The 21,363-nt window shown below is 41.1% G+C and overlaps 1 protein-coding gene and 1 long non-coding RNA gene across 9 annotated transcripts in view; both read left to right on the forward strand.

Annotated features, from left to right (window-relative positions):
• The window catches only part of SIK3 (SIK family kinase 3), a 144,175-nt gene that overhangs the window by 28,676 nt on the left and 94,136 nt on the right, over positions 1-21,363 (forward strand). The gene's annotated exons all lie outside the window — the stretch shown is intronic.
• Positions 1-21,363, forward strand: part of LOC120375526 — a 44,732-nt gene that overhangs the window by 22,747 nt on the left and 622 nt on the right. The window contains exon 1 of one of the 5 annotated variants that reach the window (XR_005586603.1): positions 5,737-5,787. The exons of 1 other annotated variant lie outside the window; for it this stretch is intronic. This is a non-coding gene — a long non-coding RNA (uncharacterized LOC120375526). Of the gene's footprint in view, positions 1-5,736; positions 5,788-17,669; positions 17,790-17,904; positions 18,064-21,363 lie in introns of those variants that run through there. 3 more of the 5 variants (XR_005586602.1, XR_005586604.1, XR_005586601.1) reach the window with 3 other exon arrangements.

Consider the following 21,363-nt stretch of genomic DNA (forward strand, 5'->3'; position numbering starts at 1 on the left):
AGAACCAGGGCGTGCTATCACACTAAAAGGCCACTAGGTCATTGTTACAGAAAACAAGTCTGGTCCTGTAACATTTTACATAGGAGAGGGCAGTTGTTAGTAACCTAAGGTTGTTTAAAAGTACTTGCTAACTAATGAACCTTTTCTGTTCTCCTGCTTAGTCAGTCAGTTACAATTGGTGAAGCAAATTATGCTAAAGACAGTGAATGACACATCTTCCAAAAAGCATGAGATTATGTTCTGGAAAAATGGTGTACTGGCCCAATGTCCAGACTTGCTGTGGGAGCAAGGGGATGTGTGTGGGTTACAGTAAATTGAGTGTTTCTGAAATGCCAGGGACAGCTCATGTGGACGTTTAGGCTCCCAGGGGTGTGATACTAAGGCAAGCTTTCCCACATAATGACTCAATCCTGAGCTGCTGGAAGTACATCAAGAGGGAGAGGGATGCTAACTTCCATGCCCATTCAGTTCCTGACCTTTTGGCTGAGACCAGGGCTGTACTGTAGACTCTTTCCGGTTGGCAGCTAGACTGAGAAGTTAGAACACACCAGCTTTGCCTACATCACTGAAAGGCTATTGGATGATGATACCATTCAGTTAGGTGCAACTTGAGCTGCATCCAGACCAGTGTCCTAGCAGTGAGCTTCATATCCTAATTCCCCTATAAAACGACTTCATATTAAAGAGAGAAGGCCTGAGCTTTAAGTAACCAAAATCCTTTATTGAAAGACTAGTAGCAAAAAAGAATTCCTTAAGAGATAGACTAGTGACAGTAACACATGGATACCAGCCTTCATTGAGAAGAGAAGTAATGTTATTTCTGTAGTGAACCAATAAAATCTCTGAACTCTGTCTCTGTAACATTTTTCTTTCAACAGACCACAGGACAACTAGGCCATCTTTATTGCTTCTGAAGTTTATTTAACTACTGTAGTTAAATAAACTCATTACATGTGTCTACCCCCCACCCCCATACTTCCTGTAGGAAGTTAATGTGGAGCATGCTGGCCTTTGTGGAGAAGTGGGAGGTTGTTGTACTTTTGTATTTTGAATCCATAAAGTCACAGGATCATGAAATTAGTTAGAAAAGACTTGGAGGTCATCTGCCTGCAAGTATCATTGGTAGCCTTGATAAAGGATGTGTCAGACACAGAACTGATACCCTACTTGATCTTGGCCAACTCAAATTATTTTACAAACCTTTGTAGGGAAGGATTAGAAAAACTCCGATTTGGAGATCTACATTTTCTGACCTTTCCTTTAAAGGCACATAAAGACAAGTAAGAAAACAGAGTGAGTGTGCTACAACTAAGCAAGACATGTAGCTATCTCCCTCTTCGCGCCTCACAAAGGCACAGAATGCTTGTGGTTTTGAGAACGGCTTTTTAAATGTCTCTGCAAGTAGACCATCAAGACTATTTTCTTTGTGGGATTCAGGAAGAAAACTGGAGATTGTCCCAACCTGAGGAACCCAGAGACTGGCAAAGATGATCAAAAATAGATATTAAGAAGTCTTAAATCTTGTATCAAGCATATCCAGTGTGTAAGAGATTCAGTATGTAGGGTTTCTCTCTCTTTATTTTCTAACAAATTATTTTGGGCCATTTTACCTGGCTCTCTCCCCACTATGTGAGTTGAGTTCTGTGAGGGAAAATTGGGGCTTTGTTGCTGTTCATTAATCTTTTGAGCCCTTGTATGGTGCATAGAATGAATGGTTACTATATTTCAGTGCAGACAGACACTTTTTATATGTTCTTCAGGCTGGCGAATGAACTTCTTTGTTTAGAGCGCTGTATACTTTAAGGTATCTTCTAATGCTACAATAGAGGGGGGAAGGATGGTTGTGAGCTCAATCCTTGAGGGGGCCACTTAGGAATCTGGGGCAAAATCAGTACTTGGTCCTGCTAGTGAAGGCAAGGGGCTGGACTCAATGACCCTTCAGGGTCCCTTCCAGTTCTAGGAGATAGGTGTATCTCCGTTATTTTTATTTATTTATTTTTAATAGGAGAGGATTACAATAGAAAAATATCTAGAGTATCTGCTACCTACAAGGTTCAAACAGGAAGTAACTCTTTCCTGGTGTTGAGCAAATGGGGCCTAATTTCAGTGCTTTCAGATCTTGTTTCAGGTTTTTCGTATCTTCATACCCATGTCGTTTTGGTACCTATAATCAATGAAAACCATTAGTACTATTCAGCTTTATTTTTCACATCTCCTCTGCAGTGGAATACATCTGAAGCAAGAATGAGTAATATGTTTAAGATATGCTACTATAACCTTTAAACCTGGATGGGGGAGAGAGCATTTTAATCTCTCGATTTTTCCATTGCATCTGGATAACTGAACATTCCTATCAAATGAATCACTTTATTAACATGCGTTGCTTTTTTTGTAACCCAAAGTATCTCTCAAGACCCTCAGTGAAAGTGAACTTAAGCATGAAGCTAATGATATTGTTAAAAGCACCGTTCGTGTTTTCAGTGACTTGAGTGCAGGCTTGGGTTTGTAATGCTGTCCTGCCTCTACGTCCCCCCCCTCAAAGTCCTCGTACATTTAGTTTTCTCACATTCCATTTTCATGACGTTGCATGTCTTTCCTTTTTCTGAACTTCCCCCTAGAGGGCCTGAGCAGCACTGTTTACCTTCAGTCAGAGCCAGCTTCCCCTTAGACAGACAAAACCAAGAGTTCTCATTTTACAGTAAGATGAATGGAAGGAGATATGAGAGCATCACTAGAGGAGAGTCACTATAGTAACCAGTGCATTTAACTATGTTCTAATGAGGTGCTATGCCAGCATCTCGCTCCCTCTCCCTCTCTCCTTCATTGTGCTGTCTCAAAGCTGTTATGCTAGAGATACAGCCATTCAATCCATTTATTTGGGAGAAGTTTTAAGAGCAGCATTTCCATAGGCTGGATTACACACATGGACTATTCTTGCATTTCACCCAGGGGCTCAGTTTGTCTCTGTGTTGGGGAACTCTGCTTGTGAAAACTTGAGACCAAGTAGCATTGACAGCTGGACCTTTTCGTTCCCTGCGAGTTGCTTATATGGACAGCATCTCAGCATATGTTGTCTGAACGCTCCACTGCTACAGCTGTCTAAACGCCACCCTGAAATGGGGTATGTTCTTAATAACAGATACAGTTCAGTGTTAAAGTTACCTCAGCTGAAGCCTGTGTAGCAATGCATTTAATAATGCTGGTTACTGCATCTCTGAGAGGCTACATGAGGGTAACCCAACACATTCGCTAAGTACTGGCAATACTTTTTGGGAGAGGTATTGTTAAACTCCAATAGTGTGCACCACATCTTATTACAGGGAGAATCTCTTGGCCTGCCTTCCCTATCATTTGGAATTGCACAGATCATATCCCCTCCCAATCAGGATCCCATCCACAGCCATGCAGCTTCCTCTGGCAGCTACAGCAAAGGCTTATGTTCCTCTTCGTGGGCCAATGCTCCTCCTTGTTTCCCACTCTTCTTTGCAAGGGATGCTCCTTATTTCTATCTGCTGTTTCAGACCAGATCATGGATGAACAGTGGTCCATGGAGCATAGTTTAGGAACTGCTGATCAAGCAAATAAATTGATTTACAGATACTATACTAAAATATTTTGTATACACAAGTTATCCTCCATGGCACAGATTGAGAGGCTGGAAATATTTGTATTTAAAATGACAGAAATAGCTTGATTTTTCACTATTTTGAGGTCATTAAGTGGGATGTTCTTCACTTTTTATGTCCCCTGGAGTAACTATCAAAGCTGAATGGTGCTTTAGCTACACCAGTCCTACTCTGCCAGTCAGTCATAGGGCTGTCTTCATTTTTATGCTGTGAATCTATTGTGGAAGAAAGCAGAGTCTTCACTCCCAGGTTGGTTGCAACAAGTCAGAGACAGTTTATTTTCCTGACACTTGCAAGGGGAGACTACACTCGGACAGGGGTTCCCCCCGTCCCAGGCAGGTCTCTGTTAGATAAACAATTAGGGCAAGCATTTATACCTTTTTGTTACAGACACTAATGATCAACAACCGCATCTTGTTTATACATATTCCTTCTGATATCTTACTTTTCTCAATACATTCTCAAAGTTTTAACAGTTAAGTGTATTGTAAATATTAAGTATTTAATTGATTTATTTTTCTTCCTGCTACAGTCACTGCTTTCCTTCTCTTTTCTTTTCTAGGTCTTTGTAGGTCATTTGTATATAATGACAGCCCGGATAGTCTCTTTAAAATCTGATTTGTACTTTGCTCTCTACAGAGACTGGCTGTCTTGTCTTTGGTGATGGGCAGAATGAGATGCATAATTATGGGAAACTGTAGCCTGTAATGAGTGGAAGAAACACATTTTTATTAAGACTTGTTGGTGAGAATGACTTACTCTTTAGCAGTGCTGTGGTTATTTTAAAAGATGAACATACTGTACTCTGGCCTATTATAGTTATCTCGGATGTCACTTTTATTTATTTTCTAAAAATCTGCCAGTGGTTAAACCCAGCATTCCATTACCAATGAAAAGTTCTTGTTTATGCAGTGGAAGATACTGTGTTTGAAAGCTGCTTATTACACTCTGGAATAGAAGCCCTTTTTCCATTTTATACCTGAATAATAGAAATCAAACCTTACATGGCTGAAAAAAATTCTCACTTCTGGACAGACAAGAAGCAATTGTCGTCTTAACATAAATACTTTCTAAACATACTAGCTTCATTTGCCTCTTCTCTCTCTCTCTGTTCCCTCCCACCAAAACCTGTCAAAGTTGGAATGGAGGTGGGTTCATTAATTAAGGGATAATTCCACTGGAATCTGGCACTGTGTACTTGTAAGTTGCGTGTGTGAATCTGAGGCTGTCCTTTTGCCTGCAGGAGCTATAGGAAGGTGATTTTCCTGCAGTGATAGCAACAAACAGGTTTCTGCTATGGTTTCTGTGCTCTGAAACAGAAGCTGCCATGAAGTGAGTGGCTAGGATGCCCAGTGACTGGCTCTACTCTTCTTACTCTGATGAAGCTGTAGGGTTTGGCTAACTTTGCTTGGGAAAAGATTCCTTAGGAATTACTCGCAGCTGCTGAGCTGTGCTGGCTTTGGTGAATGTTTTGGGGGAATTTGGGTAAGGAAAGTAGATACCAGTTTTCATATTCTTGACCCTTTGTGCTCCTGAAAGTGACATTCCTCATCAGGCTGCTGTCCCTAGCGCTTTTCTTAAATAAATGTCTAGAACTGAGTCATTGTCAAACTGGAAGATACTCTGGATACTAAAGCCAACAGACAAACATATACTTTACAGTTCATGTTGCCCAGAAAGCAGGCACTTGGGATACATGCCTGTTCTGAAAGAGATTTTCCTGGAAAGATTGCAGCACATGGTGTGGTTATGGTACCAGTGCACCCGCTGTGTTCAGAAACCAGATTGTCCATCTCTGAAACACAGGAGTGAGGCAGTATAAGGCAGGTTAGCTGTCCCTACCACCCACCTCCCAACACTCCTTGATCTGTGTGCTTTCTGGCTTTCATTCGATTGGGGGGGCTAACCTGCCCTGCGGGGTTGAACTTGATGACCTATAAGGTTCCCTTCAGCCCTGCCAGGAAGTTGGGATGGTTTTTGGCTGGCTGGCTGGCTTTATTTATTTATTTTTATTTATTTGTGGTGCTATCTCAGACACATTTATTTTACTTGATTTGTCTCTAATGTAGAGCTGTATAAATAACTGACATTTTTTCTGTTCACTATATGCAGTGTTGTAGCTGTGTTGGTTCCAGGATATTAGAGAGCCAACGTGGATGAGGTAATAATTATTTTACCAACTTCTGTTGGTGAGAGAGGCAAGCACTTGAGCTTACACAGAGCTCTTCTTTTGGTTCACTGTCATATCTGAAAAATTGTGTGTCCGGGGGGGGGGGGGGTGAGGGAGAGAATAATTTCAAGTCAAACAAAACTTTGTTTAGATTCTGAACCTTTTTGTAACATTGTGAAAATGAAATTGCAGGAAATGACTTTGTTTTGAATCAGAACATTCTGGGTTTTTTTACCGCCCGAAACAATTTGGCAAAATCAACACAAACGTGCAAAATGTTTCGATTGACCCGAATCTTCTGCTGCTGGTGCTGCTGCTGCTGCTTCTTTTTTTTGTGTGGTGGTGGTGGTGGAAAAAACTTCACCCAGCTCTAGCCTAATGGTCTCAGGACACTCACTTTCATGCTGAATACTTTTTTGCTCAAACAAGACTGGGTGACGCAGGGTAGTTTTGGGAGGGATGCTATACAGAATATATATTGTTCAAGAGTTAATTTTTTTAAAATCCTATAGACAAGTTGGTCCTTGAGTGAAACCCTACACCCAGAGTATCATCCAGCACAATACAAAGAATACTCAAAGCATCTGGGTTTTTTAAATAGTGCCTAATTGATGTGACTATCTGACTTCATTGTGGGACCCCCACTCTGAATTCTTTCTCCTTCCCTTGCACACGCCCATTTCCCCAAAAGGGTGGGGAGGGGCAGTAGTGCCTGCCTTGAAGACTGTTTTACTAGTCAGTGCTTTTTCCCCACACTATTGAACCCTGAAGAATGTAAAATGAAATGCAAGTAATTCTGATTCTGTCTCTTTCCAATGAGATAATATTGTAGCTGAAATATTGACACTCTTTGCTTCTCTAGTTTCCAGTACTGACTGCAGTGGTGATGTCCAACTAGCGTTTCTAACCTCACAACCAGTAAATATACTAGCATTTTGCAGTCTCCATTACAAGAAGAAAAGATTACTAATCACCCTTGCAAGATACTGGCTTTCTTCTCTTACTGGTACAGGTTAAGTTAATAGAAATCCTGTATAGCTACTTCTGGTAATATATGTCCCTGGAGAGCAAGGTCATTGCAAATGATACAAGTGAATGAGTAGAGAAAGATGGAAATGTGATCCGAGATTCCTTCAGGCTCACTCATCCTGCACTCTCCATGTGTTAAGGGAGAGTGTATTTACGTCACTGTGTCTTACATAAGGACATTGATCTATAATGTGGTAGCTCCTGAGGCTGTGTGGGTCTTACAAGGCTCCTGTATAATTGGTTCAGTATGTGCCCAGTGGAGAGCTATGTAGCATTTATGTACAACTTTGCAGCTGCAGAGAAAGATCTTGGATTATGGAGTCTGTGTAGCTCTTGAATTCTTAAAAATTAAACCTTGATTCTGTTGGTTTTTTTTCCAGCTTCTTGGACTTTCAGTGCCCGTCAGTAAGCAAAAGAAGACATAATTGAACTCGCTATAAATCCGACTTGCCACATTGCGTTAGCTAGCAAAGGCCTAGTAATCAAGTTTAGTATCTGAATAAAATATCAGTGTCAACTATGAATAAGCAAGGTATTGTGCTTGGGTTGGTGGCTTTTCCTGGACTATCTTGCAAGGCTGCCATAAATCTTCTTGCTCCAGGCTTGCTAAATCAGTTGTTAAACTGACTTCCTCTCAGAACCCATTATATTCCTTTTGGAAATGGGTTGACCAATGTATAGGTTCTGGAATAAACTGAATCCTAAAAACTGGAGACTTACTGTGGAGGCACAGTGCTCAGCTTTTGGAGAGACTGGCTTGTAAATACAAGTTGATCCAATATAGAAATCTTGGGAATTCAGAACGCTTTCTTAAAACCAGGGTCATGCTTTTTTGTGGTTGAGGTAATGCTTTCTGAGTTGGTGAGAATGATGTAAGTTAGTGATTAAGAATTAAGTGTCCTGTTGTTAGCTCTTGGTTTCCATTCAGAACCTAAACAAAGAACAGTGTCTTGGGAACAGAGTACTCAGAACTGTGTGAAATGATATCAAAACCTGACATTAAAAATGTGTTTTGGCTGTTTGCGACACTTACAGCACATATAGGCTTGGGTTGTCTGAACCGCTGGGTGAGACTTTCTGGATTTGTCGGTGTCCCAGTGCGTACAGTACTGACGCACTATTGAGGAATCTGATACAAATGCATCTTTCATGATTGCTTGTCACAGTGTTAACCAGCAAGCAATAAACAGATTAACTGCAATCCAGTGAACTACATGGGTTTTGACATTTATGTAGCAGTCTTGTGGTGATCCTGGTTTAGAAGGCAAGTAGATAGTTTTACTGCAACATGTTATCCAATATAGCTGTTCAGTCTGAACCCTTCTCCACTTAAAAACAAAACAAAACATTTTTTACGCGTATGTACAGTAAAAATGGAGCAGAAACTCAAAGTTGAAGCAAAGCTCAAAGGCTAGAGACTGAAGTATAGACACTGCGGGTGGGCACTGCATAGGTTTTCACAAGAGTGCACTATATTCACTGTGGGCTCCCAGTGAGACAGACAGACAGACAAGACTGAGGCATTGCTGATAAGAAGAAGGAAGTGCTTCAAAGAATGTCTCCTTTTGGCTGCAGAGGATGACTGCCCTGAGATGAAGTTGGTTGACAACCTTGATGTTCGTTTTGGACTTGTAGGAGTTTAGCTATCTGAATAGCCATGGTGGCAATAGCCCATATTCATCTGCAACTGGTGAGAAGATTTTGCCTGATCCTATCAGGTGTGGCACTGTCCAGTGATGCATGTTTGTGACTTTCAGACCTAACTTATTGCAACTTCTTATATGTAGAAGTGAAGCCATGTACCCTGAGAAATCTCCAGCTGATGCTGAGCCGACAGTCTGCTGCATTTTGGAACGTGGGTCACTGTGAGCCCATCTTTTGATGATTTGATGTCTGCACAAGTTCCCTATTACACTGAGTCCAGGTTGAGGTCTGTGTCCTGACAGTGGAAGGCCTCTCTGGGATTGGTCCTGCTACCTGAGAGATCACCTGTCTTATGTCAGTGCCTCGGGCCTCCCTGGCAGCTCAGTTCCCATGGACTTGAACACAACAGGGATGTGCTGAATTCACGAGACAGGTTTTTTTGCAGGAGCTGGACCTAAACTGGAAAACTCTCTTGTTTAAGAGCGAAGTGACCATGGACTTCACGGCTTTGAGAACTTAATGCAAAACCAATTTATTTGACTTGGCCTTTCCTCAATAAATTTTCCATATTGGGTTGTGAAAAGCTTTGCATGAGACATGAAAGCTCCCTCTTAAATTAATTGAGCTCTTTCTCATGTAGGCTGGAGGTGGTGGGAGAGAGAAGAGAGATCATGCCATGTATTAAATAACGATCTCTGGCACTACAGCCATGTGGGTCATACAAGTATCTAGGTAAAGAGGGAGTTTTAAGTCTTCTGGTCTTGGTTGGCCTAAAGCTAATACCCAGTGACACCGTAGGGAGGCCTTTGCCTTGAACTGGACAGATGAAGGCAATAAAAATGCTAAACATATCTCTAATACTGTTACCTTTCCAGGTTGCCATTTTGGAATTTTTCAGTTAGAAGTGCCTTAGAAAATCCAGTGGATAGGGAGAGTCAAATTCTGACTTGGCAGCCTGTCTGTCTGAACTTTGGTAAATGCAGATGTGCATCTTGGAACAATTTACTCCTGGTAGCATTCAGTGGTACTAGTGCAACTGTATACTCTGACATATGGATCATGGCTTCAGAAGGTAATTTAAACAAATGGTGTGCCGCTTCCAATTTTACAGGCTTCTAATCTAGGAGCCAAAACTGTTCTCATGATTCCAGCTTGCCCACCCTAGTCGTACCAATTCTCACATAACCTGCCAAGTTTGCAAAGAGGGGGGAGGTGCCCTTCTCACTCTGGCTGTGCAGAGTTACTCTGTAGCAGCAGCATTTAGAGGTATTTCTGTATAAAGGGTGATAAGAGGCAGGGAACCAGAACTGTGGCTTTCAGTCAGTCTGAAGTCTTGCGCTAAATGGCCAGCCCCATCAGACTGAACCAACCAGTTTGATCGTATGGTATATGAAGTTAGTTTGTCTAACTTTCTCAATTTGTGTCTCTGGGTCTCCCAGTTCTGTGCTGACATGTTGTCTCTCTATTGGAGGCATCTTAAATTGACTTTGGTTACAAAATTCCCATGCAGCCAGCTTACAAAATTAGATGACTAAATTCTAGGTTTTGTTCTGCATGGTTGAGTTTCCTGAGTGTTTCTGGTTAGTGTTGGATGCTCAGTTACTGTCAGACGCCTCACACTCTTCTTACTGGATGCACTTCTGCAAGGATAGTTTAGTAAAAACTGGTAAATGGGTTCTTGGCATAATCTGTAGGCATTCCCACTTGTGCTACTTGAAGAAAATACTGCTGACTCTATGGGATGAGGAATGTTAAAATGAATTGTACAACAGAGTTCCTATAAAAACTATGAAATATATGGTAAACTTGCCTGCATTAGCACTTAGCATGTGAACAAGAACTTAGATTTAATATATTTGGCCAGCAAAGGATTTTCGGTCTGTCCTCCCATTGCTAAATTGAAGGGGATACAGATGGGGCTTGTACAAATTTTCACTCCCACTAGTATTAATGGGTGACGCACTTGCTTTTCCTGGGGAAAGTGATGAGTAGAATCCTCTGAGTGGACAAAGCAGAATTTAACAGTTTGACAGGCGTGGAAGAAAAACACATGTCACAAAGTAGGATCTACAAATGATTCTTTTGTGCTGTTAAATTTTTTTTGGCATGTTCACAGGCAGTTGTGAACGGATGGAGTTTTTGAAATACAAAGTTCACTCAGCAGCCACATGCATCTGCAGTTTTGCATTCTGTATATCTTGTTTACAGGATTTATTGAGCCGTTGTTCATTGTACCTTCTCTTTTTATTAGCTGGGGCTAATTTGGTTACATGGTTCTTTCTTTGTTTTCTGTTTAAACTCTTTTTCCTTATTATGATAGACTAATTTAGTATCTGTGTCCGGTTTTTCTGTGAAAGTTACTATCTTCAGCCTATTAAAGCTAGAGTTGGACATTTGATCAGTCCAAAAATAATTGGTCATTTGACTGGTCAAATATTGGTTAAATATTGTCAAATATTTTAAAGCATTAAGTCATTAGGTCAGTAACAAAAGCGTAAGACTTGATGGTTTGTAGTAGGTTTAGCCATGGATACTTACGCCTCATTACAAAAAAGAAGTTACTTAAGTTATTTTAACTTAGAAATATGTGAAGCACAAAGAACTAAAGTTCTAAAGCAGAAAGAGGCAGCATGATGCAACCAGACAAGTAGGCTGCTGCCTACTTCAGGGCATTCGGGCTGGAATACTTGACAGGATTTGACCATGGTCAAATAATAAATGGTAAATTGACCAGCTTACCAAGTCTAATTAAAACAAAACGTCACTAAGTGCATAGTATAAGTACTTGTTTATCTGGTTTTCCCCATGATTGATAAAACCCCCAGAAGACAAGACAGGAGTAATACACTACATTTATAGAGCCAAGCTGTCTGGTTAAAAGGCAAGTAAGCAATACACTCACCATTATACACATGGAGAAATTGAGGCACTCGGGTTGCCTCAGGAAGGACATGCAGCAAACTAAATCCTGATTTTTTTACCTTTACTCTAACAATTCAACCAGCTTGCTTCCTTCATTACTGTACAGGCCAGATATGAAGCTATTGCTTAGTAATTCCCTGAGTTTTTAGCAGTTAACTGATCTGTAGCAGTATGTGTGTGTAACAGAAAAAATTCACAATCCAAAAATTCAAATGTATAAAGTTTAGTCTTGCTGATTTGTGTTGTTTAAGACCCCAGAATGCTTCCTTAGGTTGGATTTATTTGTTTGTTTTTTGTTTTCCTGCGGTTTGTGAGGATAAAGAGGCTTTGTTCTCTGCAGGCTCCTGAGCGTAGGGTTTACAAGGAGAGGCATTGAGTGAGTTCCAGGCTGTGGCTTTACACCCACGTGCCCTTGCTGCATTTACCTGTATTTAGTGCATGGCTCAGATTAAGTGTTTGTCTTTCAGTATTTAAACATTCCCAAGAAATTAAATCTTTTAAGAACATTATTCTTCACACCAAATGCCTATGGAAGCCCAGTCTTATTCTGCCCATGTTCATGTGTTGGCTGGTATCCTAGTTCTTCAGAGTTTGATTTACAGTAGCAGACCAAAATGTAAAAGCTAAAATTAGATTTTTCAAATCACAATTCTGAAATCCACCTCCAAAATAGCAATGTCTCCCAGCTCGGAAAGCACACACACGCCCCTCACTTTTTATCTTATGAAATTGGTGGGTGTATCAATTGCTCATGCAAGTTGGGAACTATAATAGCACTGATGTGAGCCAGGCATCGAGAGCTCCGGCACTGTTCAGATTTCCCCTTGAAACTCTCCAAAGGCACCTGAGTCCTGGGCTGCAGCCGAGAGCCAACTCTTCAGAAATAGCATACATCATTATTTTAACTTCAGAGTGTGCATGAATGGAGGCTACAACCATGAGACCACGAAGTTCACTTCCACTCCTGACCTTAAGCCAGGACACACACAAGATATGCTTTGTATTTTGCACAGGCATTTGGAAACCAGGCATGAGACACATTGGTTCAGAGTCTGAGAGACTCTTGTTTTGACAATGTGCATCAGTATTGACAAGGAACAGAACCTTTTATTTCTTACACTCCAACCTGGACCCATTCTGCTGAACACCTTGGGGACCCCAAGCCCAGCAAGTTATGCAAAGGCTGTTACCCCACCAAGCTCATTCCTTCCTGTGGTCATAGTGGTCCTACAGAAGTGTTTGAAAGTGGTAGGGTGTTGAGTATAATGTTTTAAAGGATTCCTATATAGCATAATAGTGATCCAACAGGTTGCAATGGTGAGTCATAAACACATAGCCTAACCTCCCTCCTGTCTGTCTGGTAGCACTCTGTGTAGTATCTGGGTACAAATAATGATATGGTGCCTCTCCTCTAGCCCCTTTCATTCGAGGAGCAAACATTCTAAACAAGAATTAAGCTTTACTGCACCCCATGAGGTAGGTATGTAGTAGCTCCATTGTACGGGGTCATGAAACTGAGGCAGAGAGGGAATGACTTGCTTAACATCAGCCAGAACTCTTGATAAAACTTAGATGTCCTCCCAGTTCCTTACTCTGACCAGTAGATCAACAACCCTTTCTTTACAGAATGTCTCTTTTCCTCCACTTGGTTATAACCATTGAAAATAAGGAGAGAGGGGGATTCCTTGCCATCTTGATTTTTTTTTTTAAAAGGGGGTTGGGGGAATGCCTTTCCGGAACTTGCAAACTCTATATGCATGTGTTTGGGGGAGAAATGTGTATTGTGGGACCAAGTGCCAGCTTTTTTAGCGGGATCCCTCGGATAGGTGAGAGGTTGTAGCAATCCCGTTAATGTAAAGGACTCTGCCACTGAGACTCCATAGGATTTAATTCGTCTTTTCTGATGGCTCACAAGTGAAGAGGAACATTTGTTACTATGTAGGGTGACCAAATGTCCCAATTTTATAGGGACGGTATCGATTTTTGGGTCTTTTTCTTATATAGGCTCCTATTACCCTCCATCCCCGGTCCCGATTTTTCACACTTGCTGTCTGGTCATCCTATTATTAGGTGAGATAGTCCTAAAACTACTATTAATGCTGTGGGTGTTGTGTAACACTCAAATTGACTATGCTTCTCCCAGAGGCTGCTCCTTTATGGAGTTTAAACTTTCTAGGTATGTTTTTTCCACCTCTAGATGAGTAGCCTACTGGCTGAGTGCTTAACCACTTCTGATTCCTTGAACTGAATCCAGGTATTTGTGCCAGAAATGGCCCGTCAGCTCCTATGAATTAGTTGTAGACCAAAGTGAAAGCCAATTCTTTAAAAAGATAGTATGTGGAGCTATTGCAGCGAAAGGCTATCTCTTAAACCTGGCCTCCCTCATAGCTGGCTTTGCCATAAGACACATGAAATTTTCAACTAATTTTTGACTTGGGCCCCCAGAAATGTGCATTTAACCTAATTGAAGCTGTCATGGGGAGTAAAATGAAGTAACAAAGGGTAAAGAGTGAAGCAGACACTTGGCACTTACAACACAAGCAAACTATTAATTGAAATAAGTGTTAGAATCTCCTCTAGCCTCAGGAGGCTGTTAGTGGCTTATTGAGAGGTTTGGGGAGGAAGTACTGAATGAGCATGTGTTTCTGGTTAGGTACCTTTCTCTAAGCAGCAGAGATCTGTGGGGTAGAGTGAGTGTTTCTATGGCTTTGTTTGAACCAAACTTTGTAATGAAACATAAGCTGCAGTGAAAAATAGGTGACTGCCATTCTGGTACTTTTCTTTACATCTTATAAATCTTACTGAAGTCGCATTTCTCAAAGTTCAGAGGCAAAAGCAGCTTATAATTCTCTAAGCCAAAAGATGGATGTAGAGCAGCCCAAAAAGGTTAATGGGCTGTAGTGAACTTTGACTTGGCCATTACTACTACTACCACCTTGTCCTTATGTCCCCCTTCCTACTCCAGAGACCTTCAGAAACGTTTGGGAGGCGGGGAGAAGGTATTGCAGGGAACCTTTCCGCCAGTTTGACTGACTGTGGTGTCAAATGATGAGGAAGAACTCAAAACCTGGAAGTTAAATGAACATGGCTATGGATTACAGGTGTCAAACCCATTCCACTGAGGTATGGTTTGGATGTTTCTGATGAGTTTCCTGACTTGGTGTGATGGTCCTTTGCCTCTTCTGTCAGTTTAAAAAGTTCTGGACTCATTTTCTTTTTTGTAATCCTGATACTTAATTATGGAGTTTTGTTACCACCTTGTTGCCTGCTGGCTTGTAACCTTGTTGGGGTTTCAGTGCAACTCATTTTAATATGACTAGCTAATATCCTTCTGGGCCAGTGCAAGTAACAACAATAGGTATCTGGTGTGGGGAAAAGTCACCTTACATAACAGAGATTTCAAGAAACACTTGAGCAATTCAGTATGGCACTTCTGATTTGACGCACATGTGAGCTGTAGGCTGGGCAGGGCTGCAGCTTTCTGGTGCTCTTTTTTCTTAGAGGGTTAATGTGTTTGAAGTCTTTAGCTCTTACAATTTAAGTGTTGCTGCCCTTTCTGAAAATGTCCACTTCGTTGTTAAACTCTGGGACCTTTACCTGCTGACTCTGAAAACATTCTTGTATGTAGTCAGAGTGGTGGGATTGACGACAAGATTTTGAAATGGATCTTGTTTGCCAATAATTTTTAACAGTCATTAAATCCGCTAATTAGGAGTGTTATAATTGAATCAGGGACTGGAGATGGCATGCTGAAGGCCTTGGGGAAGTATTTTGGATTCTGTTGCATTCTTGGAATTGTAAGTAATATTGTAGTCTTTTACACAGATTTGTACGTGACTGATTTGACCATTTCAATTCTCTCTTAGGTCAAATGCAGACTAAAGTTACTAGGTTTGGCAGAAACATAAAAACACTGAATTAAATGCATGCATCTCTGAGATGTAAACAGTAGCTGTTTTAAAAAAGTATCTCAAATAGTCAATATTTTGAGGCTGAGTGAGTCAGTAGCTTGAACAAGTGTGTGTGTTTATAAATATATGTCTCTAGCTACAAAGGCCTGATTCTGCAGACTGCTCTGTCTGAGTGGACCCCTGCAATTGCTTGGGACCCCAGCCCTGTTGGCAGAAGGGCTGCACGAGGGGTGTACTCTGAAGGATTGGGGCTTGTGTTAGCTCTGGTAAACAGTATTCATGCGTGAGTTCTGTACTCTACCAATCACAGTGGCAATATTGGTCTTGTAGTTACGGACTCTTGCCATGTTCACTGTGATTCTGCTTAGGAGCTGATAACTTGATCCTGAGAATCTGCTCTGGGCTAAAATTTGGTGCATGAGATTTGACTTTTCATATTTTCCTGCTTTATTTGGTTTAGATGCTCTGTCTGCTGTAGAAATACAGGTTTCAGATGTCTTTCTGGGCAAACTGGACAGATTACTGAGATCTGAGACCTGTCATATACTTGAAGAAATGCTTAGCATTCACAATGCTTTTCATCCTCAAAATGCTATATAGACATATACTAATCACTGTTTATTACAACAATGCCCCAAATGTGCTAAGCAGTATACAGGGATGTAGGAAAGAACAGCTCGGCCCTGAAGAACTTACCAAGACACAGTGCGGGGAGGGACAGAGAGATAACATACAAGCAATGTGGTCATGTATTGTTGGTACTATTTTTGTTTAAAAACCATTTCTCTAGCCATTGAGGGCATCTCCTTTTGTCTGTAATTAAGACTTATAAATGTGTGTAGGGGGGAGGTGTAGATCCCACTTACAGATGGGAAAACTTTAGGCACAGAAGTGAGGGGATTTCTCTAAGGTCACACAGCTGGTCAGCAGCAGCAATTAGAACTCAGGAGTCCCCAGCTCTGTAACAGGGCCACTCTACAAACTTGTATTTTTTCATATGCTTGTGTAAAGTATATTAATTATTCATTCATTAATTCTCCTGCTCATGGAGTGTGAAGTGTACACTTCAGATCACCTGATTCCATGGAGCCCGGTCTCCTGCCAGTGTTGCTGCCCACTCTGTATTAAGGCTGAGGCAGGCGAGGCTGGAAGTCATGACATCCCTCCAGCATGCACAATGCTGTCTGTGAGATCTTCCCCATCCAGCTTTTGTTGAATTGAATGCATAAAACTGGTGGGCTGGTATGGAGCAGAGGGCTAAGTTGGGGTTGTCACCTGGGAAGACCTTTTAGGCTAGTTGATTTGATGCCTGACATCCTTGTTCGTAGTCATGAAAATTCTATATGCCTTCAATAGTTGTTGCTGTTTCATGTTGGAAGGGTCCGGTTGGCACATTTGTATGTGTGTGACCCAGGTTTCAGAGCTATACAAAAGGACAGAAACCACTGCTGCTTCATAGATACACATCTTAGTCTGATTTGATATGTGGCCTTGATGCAACAGACAGTTCCAAAGAGCCTGCATGATGCTTCCCGATTTAATGTTTTACGTCAGCAAGGCAACTTTCCTCTTCATAGTGACAACAGAGCAAGATACTAAAATGAGTTGACAAATTCAACACATTGTCCATTGATTACATAGAGAGGTAGAGGTCTGTCAGCCACTTTCATCAGTTTGGTTTCCTTCCAGTTGACTTGAAGACCAAGCTTACTTGCTTCTTCCATAAATATATCAGGGAATTGCTGAGATTAGTTTGTGAAGATGCGAAGATAGCAGCGTCATCCATGTTCCAGGTCTGTTATGAAAACGTCATGCAGTACCATTCTCAGTATGTGGCTAGTGACAGTTTCCATCATTTGATCAATAATGGTGTTGAACAGATTAGAGACAGCCACAAAACCTGGATGGGCGCTGCTGTTGTACTCACACTAAGCGGCTGTCCTAGTATGTAAGCGCACACAGCTCACTCTTCGGCAGTGCATTTCTATGAGAAGGTTGAGGAGCTTGCCAGCTGCACCACTAGCCTGCAGGCGGAAAGGGAGCGATGATCAACCGAGTCAAAGGCCACTTTACATCAATAAAGGCTGTATACATCTTGTTCTTCCTGTGCCAAAACTTTCGGGCTTATTCAGTAATTTGTCAAATGGTAAAAAATCTGCAGTTGCTGATTGGCCGGGCATAAACCCATCTTGCCTATTGGGGCCCTAACACACTCAAGAAGAACCAGCATGAACAGTTTGCTTGGAATGATAGCACAGTGATACTATGGTGATTGGAACACACCAAAACATTGTCTTTCCCCTTCCAAAAATAGGAGGGTAATCCCACGGTGCCATCATGTATATTAGATGTATAAAATAGGTCAAAGTGATTAAAGAAGGTATTGGATGGGTTGGTCATCACTGTGAGAATGTGGCTGGCCCTGATTTGCTGAATCTCCTTTCCTGAAATCACCAGGTCTGGGAATGAAGATAATTCATCCCTGAGGTATAAAACACTGCTGACTACAGGAGCCTGCATGATCCTGGGCACTCACAACTGTATGACATTTACAAGAGGTTTACTGGCTCTGATGCTTACTTGTGTTTCCATAGAAACTGCTGTCTGATCATGGCAAACTGCAGAAGGTGCTTTTTGGAAACTTGTTTGACTGTCTCTTAATAACTTACCTGAGTGGATCAAAAAAACCACCAAAAACCGGTCGGGATTTATAAACTTTGAAGAGGACAGGTGACTGATTAAGAGAGATCTGGAATGCTTGGTAAACTGGGTGCAAATAAACAATTAGTTTTATTATGCCTAAACGTATACATATAGGAACAAAGAATGTAGCTCATGCTTACAGGATGGGGAACTCTAGCCTGGAAAAGATTTGGGGATCTTGTTGGAAAATCAATTGAACTTGAGCTCCCAGTGTGATGCGCTGGTCAGAAGGGCTAATGCAATCCTTGGATGCGTAAACAGGAATTTCTAGTACAGACGTTATTTTATTTCTGTATTTGGCACTGGTGCAACTGTTACCTGAATACAGAGTCTGTGTCTCATGTCCACAGTTCAAGAAGGATGTTGATGAACTGCAGAGGGTTCAGAGGGGAGCCACGAGAACAACTGAAGGATTAGAAATCGTGCCTTATAGTGTATTGAGTTCCTCGACTCAATCTGTTTATCTTAAGGTTAAGGAGTGACTTGATCAGTCTATAAGTATCTACAAGGGGAACAATTATTTGATAATGGGCTCTTCAGTCTAGGAGAGACAAGGTAGAACATGATCCAATGGCTGGAAGTTGAAGCTAGACAAATTCAGACTGGAAATAAGACATAAATTTTTAACAGTGAGAGTAATTACCCATGGAAACAATTTACCAAGGGTGGTGGTAGAGTCTACATTATTGGCCATTTAAAAATCAAGATTAGGTGTTTTTCTAAAAGATATACTCTAGGAATTACTTTGGGGCAGTTCTATGGCCTGTGTTATACAGGAGGTCAAACTAGATAATCATGATGGTACCTTCTGGCTTTGGAATATATATATATATAATATATATATATATAAAATAAGCTGTCATCTGCTTTTTCTTTTCCCACAATTTGGTTATTGAAATACTGGACTGAAAAGAAACCTCCTCCTCCTTTCTGCCTGGTTTATTCAATGTCTAGTAGTGTCATTGCAGTCATTTTCCAGTTGTGAACTTCATCACTGGATGATGGAAAAATCCCCACGTACGCTTTGGTAATTGTCAGTGATGAAAGCGCATGTTTTTTAAACTCTTTTTTTCCCCTAGTCATGCCCTAATATTGTATTGAAAAACTTGTCATCATTTTTACTAGTGCATGACCGTGTCAATAAATTCTGAGCTGTGATCTCCCAGGTTTAGGACAAAATTTCCTTTCAAAGCCATTCATGCTTAATATTCTGCACTTATGTCACATGTGCCTCTTACATGAATCATTTGGTCATAACACTGTCTCAGGTCTGACATTTTCTAAATCTGGTGTAGGCTGTTGCTTTATCTTTGAACATCTTACAGGGCCTGAGAAAGTATTTATTTAACTTGTGCAGATCATGTGCAAAGATCTTGAGCAAGCTGCTCAGCAAAGCACCCAGTAGCAATCGGGTTGGCCATCAGAGGAAGCATGAACAGAAGAGCTTTCTCTCTCCAGCTTCATAATTGTCTGATTGTTTGCTTAACAGCATTATTAATGCTGACCCCCAACTCTTTCCTTGTCATTAAAAAGTATTCATTGTTCATGTCTTAATTTGAGCGAAGTGTATATTTAGTGGGCTTTGCTACAGTATTATCCCATTTTTTTGAATCTGTTGTATTCCCAGTATCCCAACAACTTTGTAAGGACTCTGTGCTGGTATTGGGGGGTTGGTCTTTCCCAAAGCGTACTTTAAAAAGACTGAGCATGGCTCTTCCTCCATCTTTCCTCATACACACTGCAGGGAAGCTGTTCTGTATAGTTCAGTTACTCAGCAGAGAGACTGGTGGCTGCTGCTGTTCGGCATTCTTGGTACACAGCCTGCTGTGACAACTTTCTTCCTGCATGTGACTGCGTTTCCAAAACTGCTGCTAAGCAACTCTGTCTGATGTTCAGTGCTCTAATATAGTGTCAGTGAGTAACAGTCTTGCTGGGCTGACATTATTGCCTCCAGCTCTGCTGACAGCAGCGAGAACATTAGTAAGCTAAGAAACATGTTCATTAAGAGACAGGTGATCTTACAAGCTGGTCTTGACACTGGCAGCGGAATGAATTGGACATGTTAGCTGAAATGTTTGGCCTGAGTCCTGCTCCCACCGTCAGTTGGTTCTGGTCACAATAACAGTAAATCAGTTGCAGTTTAATGGGATGCACTCTTTCTTGTACACGCTATCCTATCACTTTAATATGATATTTTATCACAGTTATTTCACGGATCTGACCTTGTTAGAGACAGTTGGTTTTTAGTTTTATTAGTATTAGCTGTTTGACAGTTTTGCAGTAAAATGCACTTAGGATTTTAGAAGTGTCTTAAATCTAAAGTGCATCTCAGAGTTTAAAAACCACACATAAATAGGTTGTCAGGTGTGAAGTATAATATTAATCTTTTGTTGGAGTGTGAGGCCTTCATTAGACAGCCCCTGTTCCAGAGACCTTTTTCAGATGTTCCTCTGTATGTATTTACTTTAACAGTCTCATCCGTAGAAACAGTAAAACTGAAAAATATCCTGCTGTAGAAAAGTCCCAAAGTAAAGAGGAGATTGTCATTTATAAATGAATAAATTAATGAGTTCCTCTGTGTACTCCACCCCTACCTGTCATTGGGATGCCCAGGTCAGTGGTGTACAGAGGAGTTACAGTGCTGATGGTTTGTTATGGAATTAACCATAATAATAATCAGCTGGAAGCCCACCAATGATGGAATAGACTGTGCCTTTCTCATTCTGATAGTGGCTAGCTAACTCTCATCAATCAACTATACCAGTACAAATGCTTGGGTGTGATTTCCTCCCAGCCAGTGGATGGAGACAGTGTCCTGTGATTATAGCATCTTCTCCCAACGTTCTCAGATATGTCCAGATTTCAGCATTCATGAACTGGAATATTACACTAGGTATCACTAACGTTAGCACAAACAGGCCCCACTGACAGAGTAAATGAGCTCTTGGTAGTCTGCTCTTCCATAGGGTGGCTTAAAAAAATCAGTACAGTAAAATCCATGTATTAACTGCAGTTGTTTAAATGGGATCAGAATAGATCTCTAGACTGGCTTGTATGATCTTGGAGGTATAGATAGCTGTTGTCACAGGACTCTGTAACCTTTTGTTCTAGACTGTGATATCATGAGCTATAACAATAGAGTTTATACTGATCTTTCTATTAACTGGTGTGAAATGAAGCAAACATAAATTTATATCTCACATGTTTTAGTTCACTAATGTATTTCACGTGATAATAGAATTGGTCACTGTGCTTAATGTACAGTTTGAAATGTACTTTTAAAAAATCAGTCTACACAGCAGTTTCACACACTTGACTATCTTGAGCCGGGCTGATTAGACTCCCGACAATGGCCCTG

This window comes from Mauremys reevesii, linkage group 12 (assembly GCF_016161935.1).
Source record: "Mauremys reevesii isolate NIE-2019 linkage group 12, ASM1616193v1, whole genome shotgun sequence".
Taxonomy (NCBI): domain Eukaryota; kingdom Metazoa; phylum Chordata; order Testudines; family Geoemydidae; genus Mauremys; species Mauremys reevesii.